This window comes from Phocoena phocoena, chromosome 15 (genome assembly GCF_963924675.1).
Source record: "Phocoena phocoena chromosome 15, mPhoPho1.1, whole genome shotgun sequence".
Taxonomy (NCBI): domain Eukaryota; kingdom Metazoa; phylum Chordata; class Mammalia; order Artiodactyla; family Phocoenidae; genus Phocoena; species Phocoena phocoena.
In genome coordinates this window covers 12,634,671-12,647,551 of record NC_089233.1, presented here as the reverse complement: position 1 = coordinate 12,647,551, position 12,881 = coordinate 12,634,671, and the positions used below count along the sequence as shown (strand labels likewise).

General features: G+C 44.4%; 1 protein-coding gene across 2 annotated transcripts in view; it reads right to left on the bottom strand.

Annotated features, from left to right (window-relative positions):
- AUTS2 (activator of transcription and developmental regulator AUTS2) overlaps window positions 1-12,881 on the bottom strand; it is a 1,117,528-nt gene that overhangs the window by 318,950 nt on the left and 785,697 nt on the right. The gene's annotated exons all lie outside the window — the stretch shown is intronic.

Here is a 12,881-nt window from a genome sequence, read left to right as displayed (position 1 = left end):
TCTTAATGGAGATGTTCTACCTTCAGCTAATGTGAATGGAGCGCTCTCTCTCTCTCCTGGTGCTTTTCTAGAGGAAAAGAGGTAAACCTTTGGGCACTTCATTCTCTCATCTGGGCTTTGAAAGAAACAGAACACGTTCAGCAAGGCTCACCACTTGTGATCGCCCAGAGAAAAGAGGGAATACTCTCTATTAAAAACATGTCAAGAACAAGAGGTCAGGGTAACAAATCAATGATATGGGCAAAAAAGAAAAAAAAAGTTTTAGGGCAGGAGACTCACACCGTATCTAACAGATTCCAAATTCCAACTGTTGACCTCGGTTTCAGAAGACCAGGGAATGATAGTTAACTCAAAGCTTTGGGTTCCTCATTAGAAGGAAAGGAAAAAAAAAAGAACACAAATTTTATTAAAAACCAAGAGTGTTTTGTTATCTAATGTTTGATTTTTTTTTTCTTTTTTAAGGTCCTCTCTCTACTCTTCCTAGTTTTGTATCTTTGGGCCAAGTATGTCCACCCAGCTAAGCTTATTTCCTTATTTTTCAAAGAAAATAATGATGTTGGGTGAGATTGTCATTAAGATGACAAACTAATTTCTCCAACAATATGTGTTGAAAGCTTAAGCCTTATGACAGGCTATAATGAAAATGGAATCAAAGATTCTGCTCTCATGGAATTGACAGACTTAATATTAGTTAATCGAGTTTAATAGACTGAGACCTAAATGATTTTAACAGAGAAGCAAGTTCTGTGATAATAACTAATATTTGTGAGTGCTTACTATGTGCTATATACCATGCAAAGCATTTCACCTCAATTATTTTATGTAGTCTTCCACAGATCCTATAAAGTGAGTCTTACCATCCCCACTTCAGAAGTGAGACAACTAAAGCACAGAGAGATGACGTAACTTGCGGGAGTTACGAGAGTATGCAGCCATCGTAAAACTAAACTTGAACTCAAACCAAATGTGAGCCTGCAGCTTGCCCCCTTCACCATCACAGGACACTTCCTCTTGAGGATGAAGTTTAAACTCCTTCAAGTGGCATTCAAGGCTCCGGGCAGATAGCCCCCAAACCACTTTTCACACCGACTGTTTCCAGTATTTGATTTTTAAAAAGCGGGTGTGTTCTGTCAGAGTAAACACTCAGCATGTAAATACATCCATTCGTTCACGCAGCAGCCCTTGATTAGCGCCGCAAGCTGCTCAGACATTCAGTCAAGACACAGGACTGGTCCCTGAGCAGCTTTCAGTTTCACAGTCGAGGTACCCAGTGTGACGTGATCAGAGATATAGCTACTCCGTGAGGATGAATCTTCCGTGGGGTGGAGGAGAGATGGTGTGCCGTGGGGAAAGGCCCAGGTCACGGGGAGGCCGGGTTGGCAACCCTTACAGTGTCTAGACCAGCATGGTGCATGGCTTGAGAAAGGGCAGAACAGATGGCAGAGCAGTTCTGAGGGGAGAACCAACAGGGCTTGATAATACATGGATGTGGGAAGCAAGTAGGAGGGACGAGTTTACGGCGATGCCAAGGTTTTTTAGTGTGGCCACCTGGACAAGGGAGCTGATGTAGCTATGAACAGAGACAGGAAATAAATGTGCTATACGGCAGCCACTGCTGGCTGCACACCCACAGCCATTCACAACCCCCTTCTCCCTAGTCTGTACCTTGTCCTGACATTTCAAGATTGAAAAAGCCAGATATTCTCTCTTTCCCAGCTTTCCTTGCAGCTAAGGGTGGCCGTAAGACCCACTTTTGGGACTTGAGGAAATGTCTGCTGAAGGTTCTGGAAAACCCCTTTCTCCTCAAAAAAAAAGGAGAAAAGCAGGAAGCACTGCCTCTTTCCTCTGAACACCACTGCATGAGGACGTGATGTCCAGATCTGTGGCAGCCATCTTGCAAAAATGAAGCCAAAGGCTGAAGTACAGAACAAGGGAAGAAAAATCTGGCACAAGTGAGACACGTGAACCAACCTCAGAGCAGCCTGCCTCCCGACTTTTTCGTTCAGACGACAATAAGTCACCTTATTGTTTAAACCACCATTAGGGTGTTTTCAGTGCAAAGTAACAAAACCTCCATCCAAATGGACATCTTGCTGTATTAAGATTCAATTTGGGGGCTACTTCTTTCCAGCCTAAGCTGTCTGTACAATCAGCATCAGGAACTCACACAGCAACCTCATGGCCTGGAGAGCTGTAATATTTTCTGCTCTTCCCACTGGTTCCTCAATACCACGGGTTTATCAGAGGTTTGGTGACAGTGCTTTAACCACTGCATTGTCTTCAACCAGGCTCCCAACCTCAGATCGTCTTAACTTACTTTCTTCTGCCTGATGAGCGATTGCTCTGTTACAATAAGTCAGGCCAGCTGAGAAAGAAAATGGGTGAGATGAAGACCTTGAAGGCCTCCAACAGCAGACGGATGAAGAGCAGCCGTTCTCCTGTGTAGTTTCTCCATTGCCTTGAATCAACTTGAGGTTCCTAAGTTCCGGCACATTTTCGAGAGTGACAAAGCATGAATCAGGAGGGGTGTGCAAGAGAAAAGAGGATTTTGCCAGGCAGGCTCATTTCCCCAGATGTTCACAGCCCGCCTTGTGAGGTACTCAATGGCAGCTGGAGGCCGAGGCAGAGGATTTGCCCGCACCCCCAAGGACTGGTGTGCAGGGGATAGAAGCAGTGGGGAGGACAGCAGGGGCAAAGAATCACCACTGTCCACGCCCCTCCCCCCACCCTAACAGCAGCATGTCCCTGGGAATGGTTATTTCTATCAAAGTGTCAAGCTGCCTGCTTTCCAACAGTCCAGTTCTAATTTCAAGGTCCACTTAATTCTGCATCAAGTAATTACTGATATACCCAGAAGCACCTTGTCTCCAGAGTTAAGCATATGGTGAAGAACTGAGACCTACTGGTATCCATTATGGAAGCGGCACGGATGCCAAGCCGATTAAAAATGCTCAGGCTCCCCACACAACATGCCGGGTGAGTGACAGCCCCTCGACAAGGCCAGTCAGAGTCTGCCGAAACAGTCTGTGCTGTACTGGGGCCCACATGGTGCGCTGAGAAAACAGTTCCATTTCTGGTATTAAATTCCCATACTGACCCGAGGACTTTGCCGTGAGCTCAGCAGGAACGCACCATCCAATTTACAGCTCCGCTCTCTGGAGCCTCGAGTGCCAGCCCCTGGCAGAGACGAATGATGGTCAACCCCTCCAGCTCATAAATTATGCAAAGGCAATAAAGGCACTCAGCAAACAGCGCCCAACGTTTGCCTAGCCTGGCTCCTAACACGCTCTGCAAAAGCCAGAAGCTCGACACATACGAGAGGTCTATTCCACTCATAAAGGGGGTTTGTTGACAAGCCCAGACGGAAAGCGAGCCACAGTCCTAAGGAGTCTTTCTGCTTCGCTGGCCTGCTTTATGAAAAAGGGAGGCTGTTTTATAGAGTCGGTGTGGGTAAAATTCATGGCCTCAAATTCACATTTAATACACTGTACGGCTTTCACACCCCAAGTTCAATACGTTGTGGATTTCTGGCCAAATGATTCTTGGTCTTGAAAGGTTAAAAGAAGAAGTGTCTGCTCCTCACTCCCTAGATACCCACTCCAATTCATGAGAGCTCTCATACAGCCACCTCCTGAGTCAGGTTTATGTTCTGCATGAGGCCCGGAAATGGAAAAGGCATGTCAAATGCAGAAACGGGGTCCCAGCTGATTTGACCATTTTAAGCATTTTGACATCGGGGTCCTGTACTGGTTTATTAGCAAACGGGTTGCACGCTAACGACCAGCTTGACATGACAGAGTGCTCTCCAGGACTAGATTTCAAAGCCCTTTGTGAACAGCTGAAAATATTTTCCTCCATTTTAAAAGCCGGACAGGGAGGAATTCTCGATCACTCAGCCTTCACACAAAGACATGACCCCCAACCCACCAAAGACAAGAGAGGGAAAGAGGAGGCATGAAATCCAAGCCACATGCCTCGAATGCAGAATCAGAAAGAGACCAGCTCCTGACCTGAGTACCTCCGGTCATTCCAACCCATCACACTCAACTTCCTCTCCACCTCCTCTTCCCTCTAGTTTCCCAAATTAGAACCAAACCTTTGGAGGTACCTTCTTCCTTTCCCAGACAAGCCCCACCTCTTAAACTGTGCAAATAACCAACCAACCCCCTCCCCAATATCTTCTCCTTTTGAAAATTAATATGTACGTATTAAATAGATTTTTAAAAAATCACCCATCAGCCTACCCTCTACAAATAAACACTGTTAACACATTTGTATAATTCATTCCTGTCTTTCCTCCATTCTCTACATCCTTCACTCACAAATGTTAAGAAATGAAAATAAAGTCCTAGTATTTGGTAACCTGCTTTGTTTTTACCTAATATGTCAAATATTTTAGTTGAATGAGTAATACTTGCCAGTAGCATCACGTTTTTGAAAAGGCTGCACTGTAATGGATTGTAAGTAATCTAGAAAACAAATTCCCTAGTGCTGGAAATTTGGAATGTGTCCATTGAACACGCTGGAATTTTCCCCTTGTACACATTCGCCAATATTGCGCTTTCCTAGTATCTGCTCACAGCCCTTCCTTTTCTGCATATTCTTTAATGTCATTGTTTCCCTAGAGTTGCATTTGCAGGTCTATCGTTTCTATATGATTTCCACGGGAGTCCTTAAAGATTCCCTTGGTTCCAGCTACCATGTATATGTTGGGACTAAAAAAAATCTCTATGCCTACCATTTGCCAGCTATGTGACTTTGAGAAAGTTATTTAAACTCTCTGAGTTTCAGTTTACTTATCTGTAAAGTGTGGGTAATAATGGCATTTCCCTCCTAAGGAGATGAGAATAAAGTGAGTTAATACATGTAAACAACTTAGACGTAGTACAGAGTAAGTGCAGACAATTAATGTTAGCCAGCACTAACAGATGTTTTTGTTTGCTATACCCACTTCCTGAAGCCCTATAAACACCTCAGGCTCAAGTATCCATCTAAATCCCGACGCACCATCTTCTACTCACCCCACACCTGCCCCCTCCCGTGCTGTTCCTGGTAATGACGTCACCATGCAATCACTCAACTGCCCGAGTGAAGAGTCTTGTCAGCCTCCTTGAATCCGTTCTTGAGCAGACCTATCTTTCTCTCTCACCCCACATTACTGATTCAACTTTCTAAATCCTCTCCATCTTCATGGCCATGGCCGCTGCTTTAGTTCAGGCTTTTATTTTATCATTACAAGAGGCTAATGACTGCTTTCCAGGGCCTACAGTCTCTTTCATTTCGAATCCAAGTCCTTACTGACAGGAGTGGATTTCCTAAATTCCAATTTGATCATGACACTTCCCATGGCCGAGAAGGCAATGAAAACTCTTCACGCTGTTTCCAACTCTCCCACTCCCCACTGCTCCTCCAACACAGGGCTTCTCGGGCTTTCTTTGGAGAAGGACCATTTGTTTTTGTTCTAATTTCCAATACGTTTTAGACCAATACTTTGTAAGATATAATAAAAAATAAATTGCTAGAAAAGTGAAAAAGCAAAGACACGTAAAAATATGTTACTGTTAGATTTAAGAGATACAAAATTATTCTACTGAATTGCTATAAAAGTTCCCAAATGCTTACTCTCAAGTGCTATACTAACCTCACAGTGGATTAGTTACAAACAGCTCACAGACTGGCCTTGGTCTGCATCCACTCTTTTAGTGGTATCACCCTAACACATCCCTTGCTCCAGTCACACCCCAGCACACTCGGTCACACCCTCTGGCCCTTCCATCTTTGCACTTAACAATGCCCTCTGCCTGGAATTCTATTCTTCCAAGTTTCTACCTAAAAACTTGTAATTTACCTTTAAAAACAGAGTTTCCTCTGAATCTTCCAATACTCTTCCTAGAATTTAAGAATTCTTAGAGGGCTTCCCCGGTGGCGCAGTGGTTGGGAATCCACCTGTCAATGCAGGGGACACGGGTTCGAACCCTGGTGCAGGAAGATACCACATGCTGAGGAGCAACTAAGCCCATGTGCCACCACTACTGAGCCTGCGCTCTAGAGCCCGTGAGACACAACTACTGAAGCCCGTGAGCCACAACTACTGAAGCCCGTGTGCCTAGAGCCTGTGCTCCGCAACGAGAGAGGCAACCACAATGAGAGGCCCGCGCATTGCAACGAAGAGTAGCCCCAGCTCGCCCCAACTAGAGAAAGCCTGCACGTAGCAACGAAGACCCAATGCAGCCAAAAAATAAAGAGGAATTCTTAGAATTCCAGTACTCTTCTTAGAATTAACCGCTTCTGTCTCCATCCCTTACAAAACTGTATTTTCACTGTTGGCCACAACAGTCTTCCCTGCTACAGCGTGCGCTCTGTGTAGGTAAAGGGCAGTGCCTTGTTCATCTTTCTCCAGGCCTTGAGATACAGCAGATGCTCAATCATATCGATAGATCCCTCTCACTCATCTTAAGAATTCCTGATTTCATGCAGCATAAGCTAACTATGATTTAAAAGACAAGTAATTCCAAAGAAAGAAGGCACAGCCAACACTGACTGCGTAATACAACGGGATGTATGTTTGAACACAATGCGCAGACCTAAAGTTATCTGCAGAACCAAAGGAGTTGGGGCCCAGAAGAAAATATCTTCCATTAAAAGGCCCAGACAAGACATAATTAGGATTTTATTGTACTTCTTCAAAAGCAAACATTTCTCATTTCCATTTGGGAATCTCAACATCTGTGTTTTAACACTCTGATACATATAGAAATAAGCTAAGGTCTGCGACACCTCTCTGCCTCACTCAGAATGAGGGAACGAGATGGAATTCCAGGGACCTTGTGATGGAATGCATTCTTAAGCAGAAAGTGGCAATCATTGAATATATCACACACAATGACATTGAGGAGGGCACTGCTCTCTATTCTGCTCAATGGACCTTGCTGGAACAGTTATTTCGTATCTCAAATCCATTTATCATTGCCACCAAAGATGTCAGGGCTGAACACCACGGCTGAACAAAGTTATTTTATTCTTCTTTCTGCCTAAAGGAAATGAGAGGAAAATGAGGGAGAACCCCAACTTGTAAACTATAGCACCTAACATCAAGTACAATTTCACTTTGCCAGTGACAAAATGAATCGATTCCCCTTTGGGGCAGGCGGTTTCCCTAAGATGGTAAAGACATCCCTCACCTAAAAGCAATTTCAGAAGAAGCCACCTGCAGAAAACATGACACTTACTTTCTTATTTAAAGAAGTGAGGTAGCAGCATGGTGACTAAAAACATGTACACCACCATCTTCCCATCTGCCGAGTTCCTTGTACATGCAAAAACCGGGCAGTATTTTGTACCACATATGGCAACTCTGATGCTGTCTGTCTTTTATCACTCCGCAAAGCCCTCCTTTCACATTGTTTTTTAAAAATTAATTTATTTTTTATTTTTGGCTGCATTGGGTCTTCATTGCTGCACAAGGGCTTTCTCTAGTTGCAGTGAGCGGGGGCTACTCTTCGTTGCGGTGTGTGGGCTTCTCTTGTTGTGGAGCACGGGCTCTAGGCGAGCAGGCTTCAGTAGTTGTGACTCGCGGGCTCTAGAGCGCAGGCTCAGTAGTTGTGGTGCACAGGCTTAGTTGCTCCACGGCATGTGGGCTCTTCCCAGACCAGGGCTCGAACCTGTGTCCCCTGCGTTGGCAGGCAGATTCTTAGCCACTGCGCCACCAGAGAAGTCCCTCACATTGTTTACGTTGTTCTCATACTGGCTTTGGACTGTAAGTGAAATTTAAAGCTATTGGGGCCCTAGAAATAAAAAGAATATTTTAACTCTGAAAATGGTTTGGGTTTTCTCACTGTAAAATGATGTCATTGGTTCCTCTTCCCCTGTATTTCCACAATAACTACGTCTGATCAAATAAAATAGCTCAAAAAAAAATGAAAGTAGGGGACTTCCCTAGCGGTCCAGTGGTTAAGACTTCGCCTTCCAACGCAGGGGGTGCGGGTTCGATCCCTGGTCGGGGAGCTAAGATCCCACATGCCTCGTGGCCAAAAATACAAAACATAAAACAGAAGCAATACTGTTAACAAATTCAATAAAGACTTTAAAAATGGTCCACATCAAAAATCTCTTTAAAAAAAATGAAAAGAAAGCCTAATCAAAAGATGTGTGTTCCCGGGCTTCCCTGGTGGCGCAGTGGTTGAGAGTCCGCCTGCCGATGCAGGGGACACGGGTTCGTGCCCCGGTCCGGGAGGATCCCACATGTTGCGGAGCTGCTGGGCCCGTGAGCTGTGGCTGCTGAGCCCGCGCGTCCGGAGCCTGTGCCCCGCAACGGGAGAGGCCACAACAGTGGGAGGCCCGCGTACTGCACAAAAAAAAAAAAAAAAAAAAAAAAAAAAAAAAAAAAAGATGTGTGTTCCCAACAATAGTTTAAAAGATAAGAACAAAACTTCTGACAGTCGCAAAATGAGCACATTTGAAAATAATATAAGGTCTATATATTATTAAGGTCAGTCTTCAGCTGTTCGGGAGGTAAAATGGAGAACTTTCAGAAGCTTCTGGAATTTTGTGCTGGTAACCTTATCATTCCTATATGGGGACTCCTCAGAATCTGGCATCTTTTCAAGTTCTCAGCTTGAACTGGCCAGAGTTCAAACAGCCATTGTGATCTGAGGGGGCTAAGAGAAAACTCACTTTCCCTCCAGGGTCTCTCAAATGATCACACATTTTCTCTCAGTAAATAATTTTAAAGTGACTACTGTGCGCCAGGCTCATTCTGAGCACTGATTAGAAGCGCGCACATCCTGCCAGAAATCCAGTCGTCCAGCCTGAAGTACTCCAGCTCACAAATTAATTTTCAATCATTTTTTCCTTTTTGTCACCTGGAAATCCAGGTATAGTAAAAAAAAAAAAAACAATTTATATGCTGTAAATTTCCACTTAGCTCATTAAAATACTGTGGGGTTTCTGGAAATAGGGGAAGAAATGGATATTTCGCAAACTTCTGAAGTGTTCAGCACTTTTCTTTTTCCTTAGAGGAAAGGAAGTCACGTTTTGCCAGGTATAAACATACATAAACCCCAAAGATGAAATGTACTTAAAACCCAGAGCTCACAAGCCTCAGTGATCGCCAAGATGAGAAAAATGAGTTTCCTATCCAAAGGTAAAACAGACAGTGTAGGGCCCAGTGATTTGTAAACCATCTCTTTTAGGCTTAAGCAACGGATCCTTTGCCTCTCTGTCATTGATTTACTGATTCTAAGTCATCAATAGCATTAATCCATACCTGCCTGGGGACCTATTACAAATGACTTTGCAGATGGTGTGAAGGAAGAGTTGATTATGAGACCACAGTGTTATTACCAGGGAGACCTTCTCTGTTATCTTCTTTGGCAGGATTCTATTTGTGACCCCCTGTAATGCTGCGATTTTCCCTTTCTAGATCATAGTTGCTGGTTCCTTTGGGTGGGGCCTGAGCCCCCTAGGTTTGCTTCAACTAAAGCTTGGTTCTCTTCAGAGTCCCGTGTGAGCTAATAAAACCCAAATTTGCTGATGAGGAAAAAGGAAAAGCATGTTATGGGTTAAAATAATACAAGAGTCTATTTTTTCCACTGTGTTGTGTGTGATCCATAGAAATCATCCTGAGCCTTTTCCCTTTCTTCTCTGCCTGGGAAGCCAATTGCTTTGATTGCAGTGATATGAGCTAGCTAAAATGACTTGCCCTTGCTTGTGAGGCAAATGGAACATGCTAATAGAACTTATCGCATTACCCGATGCAAAAGTGCCATAGCTCATTACTTTAAGATAAAAGGATATCATTGCAGACGGCAAGCAGAATTGACTTTCTGAGGCCCGACTTGATGATGATTTAATCAACTGCTCTCTTTCACTTCTCATCTCTGCGCCTGTCGGTTTCACAGGTGCCGTTAAATGAGACACTCAGAAAGTGAGCGGAGGGAAAGAAATTGCTGTCATTACTTTTCAAGAAAGGAGGTATGCAAATTTTCGACAGAAAGATTGCGTTCATAATGGGTCTGGTAAAATACAAGGATCGTGCTTGACAGGTGAGGGCAAGCCATTTGTATGTCCTTAAAGCAGAGCAACCTTCCTCATTTAGAAATGTGCTCGGTAAGAGAAACGACAAAGGAGAGGCCTGGCGGGGCCAGGGGAGCGGTGGGGTGGGACCACACAGGGTTGGCCGGCACTGGTCTGAGTTCTAGAAAGGGGGAGGGTGCTTAAGTCCTAGGGAAGCCAGAGCCAGATGAGCTAATAACAAAGCCTGGCTGCTCTTCGTCTGAACCAAAATGCCAACAAGCTCTTGAAAAGGCCACCTTACTCTCCTTCATCTGTGACTGTGGAGCCAATTGGCCTAGGTTCAAATCCTGCCTCTACCACCTGTGATTTGTCTGTAGGACTTTGGACAAACAAGCTGCCTTTCTGCGCCTCGGTTTCATTAGCTATCAAATGCGGCTATTGACAGCATCAACCTCATGAAGTTGTTGAGGGCATTCACTGCATTCATAAACATATAGTAATAATATATATAATAAATATATAGGTAGTACACATACAAGGGACTAGAACAGTGCCTGACACATAGGAAGAGCTCAAGAGGTGTTAGAGATCATTTGTTCATTCATTATTCAACAAAGAGTGAGGTTTTAATTTAAAAAAGATGTTTTTAAGAGTATGTGTGTTGGGACTTCCCTGGTGGCGTAGTGGTTAAGAATCTGCTTGCCAATGCAGGGGACGGGGGTTTGAGCCCCGGTCTGGGACGATCCCACATGCCGCAGAGCACCTAAGTCCATGCGCCACAACTACTGAGACTGAGCTTTAGAGCTTGCGAGCCACAACTACTGAGCCCGCCTGCCACAACTACTGAAGCCCACGCACCTAGAGCCTGTGCTCCCCAGCAAGAGAAGCCACAGCAATGAGAAGCCCCGTGCACCAAAACGAAGGGTAGCCCCACTCGCTGCAACTAGAGAAAGTCCGTGCGCAGCAACAAAGACCCAACGCAGCCAAAAATAAATGAATGAATAAATAAATTCATTTAAAAAAAAGAGTATGTGTGTCAGGTGCTGGAAATCTAACTGCCTCTAGTTTAGATAGAATATAATCCTCCACTGATTTCACATATATGTCTCGTTCCCTGGCAGACGGTGAGTTCCTCAGAGAGTAGTCTGGTGTCCTAGGAATCATCACAGGGCTTAGTGCAGTTTTAAGGATCCTAAAAGATGCTCAACAACGATTTGATGATTTATGGACTCCCTCCCTCCCTCCTTCAACGCATTCCACATATCAGATACTTCCTGTGGTGCTCCCGCCCTCAGAGGAAGCTCCTATCAGCAGTAGGAAATGTCTGTCTTTCACTGGGAGCCTCAGGCGATCACCATGTGTCCCAGCCAGGGGAAGGACTGGTGCAGCCACTCTGCAAGGACAGCCTGGCTTGAATCACCTTCAGGAAGGCAGAATAAATCTGAACAGATTAGATGATCAGGGTGGTAGGAACAGACGTGTTTTTTCATCCACTGCACCTTCAGTAGGTAATTGTTCTATTTTCTCCAAAACGCAAAGTAAAAGCATCTTTCTTAAAGTGCTTGTAACTCCAAGTTCTTTTTCCCTAGGTAATGAAGCTGCTGCAAACCATTCTTCCTTCAAGCCCCTAAGGTTGTGAGGCACTGAATGTAAACTCCTGCTTTCCATGCTAAGCGGTGCCTACACGATTCAATTCCCTGTCAAACGGACAACGTCCACCTCTGGCAAAAAAATTTAAAAAAAGGGAAAAAGAGGCAGAGCCACAACAGCAGAGCAGCTCTGAGCTGCCGATTCCGGAAAAGCCTGGTTCCTATCTCTGCAGCATAGCTCTTTCTGGGGAGGGATTCTCACTAGGCACTATCTCAAAGCATTTTCCCCCAAAAATGCCAACCCACAGCTATCAGTCATTAAAAAAGGATGTCCCAACAACAGCCCTGGAAGGGAAGTATGATGAGCCCTCCATTTTCAAGATGAGAAGTGAAGGCTTCCAAGGGCAGAGGTAGTACTGGAACCCAGTTCTGTCCTCCAAAGTTCATGTTCCCAGCAAGTATCTTCCTGACTGATGGCTTGGCGGAGGGTAAGTAGAGGCAAGCTGAAACTAAAGACGTTTCGATGACGTAAGCAACAGTGAATGCAGCCCATCAGCCATGTTTCCACTCTCCCTGAGATGGCTCTCCCTTAAGCGCAGGACCTAGCACAGAACCCGCACACAGCACGTGCTTATTAAATCTCACGCTGACCTCAGTTCAGGTTCTGAGCCCTCAATTTAGGAGTCATGCAGTCTTGGAAAAGGTACTTACAGCTTGGAGCCTACCTTTTTTTTTCAACCTGTAAAGGTGGATGATGCATACTCCAGAAGATTTTTTTGAGAATTAAGTAAGTTCAAGCATGTGAAAGTAGCCAGAGAGAAATTCTAATAGTTTTTTCCAACTCCTTCCTGAAAGATATGTTATATCACACACAGAAATGAGGTAACTTAATAGTCATTTAAACGTTGGGTTGGATTTTTCCATCATTTTATTGCCAGAGGGGAAATCATATTCTGGAAGGATTTCTGCTTGGGAGGCGTCTGAAGACTTGATACTATGCTACACAAAAACAGAAACAATAACCCAAACAAACAAAAGCAGAAACTATCATTCCCGCTCAAAGAAGAGAACAACTGGAATGAATGGCTTTATTTCATGGATAAAGTACCAACAAGGAAAGACCCTTTAGAATTCAATTTTCTAAGCATTCCTGTCGGTTCTTGATGCACAGTTTGGGAGGTTAATATAGTTTGGACTTATTCTTCAGTCAAACGGTAGTCAGTAACTCTGTGTATAGGGACTAAAGTAAAATGCATAGATCTAAGATTTTGAATCTAA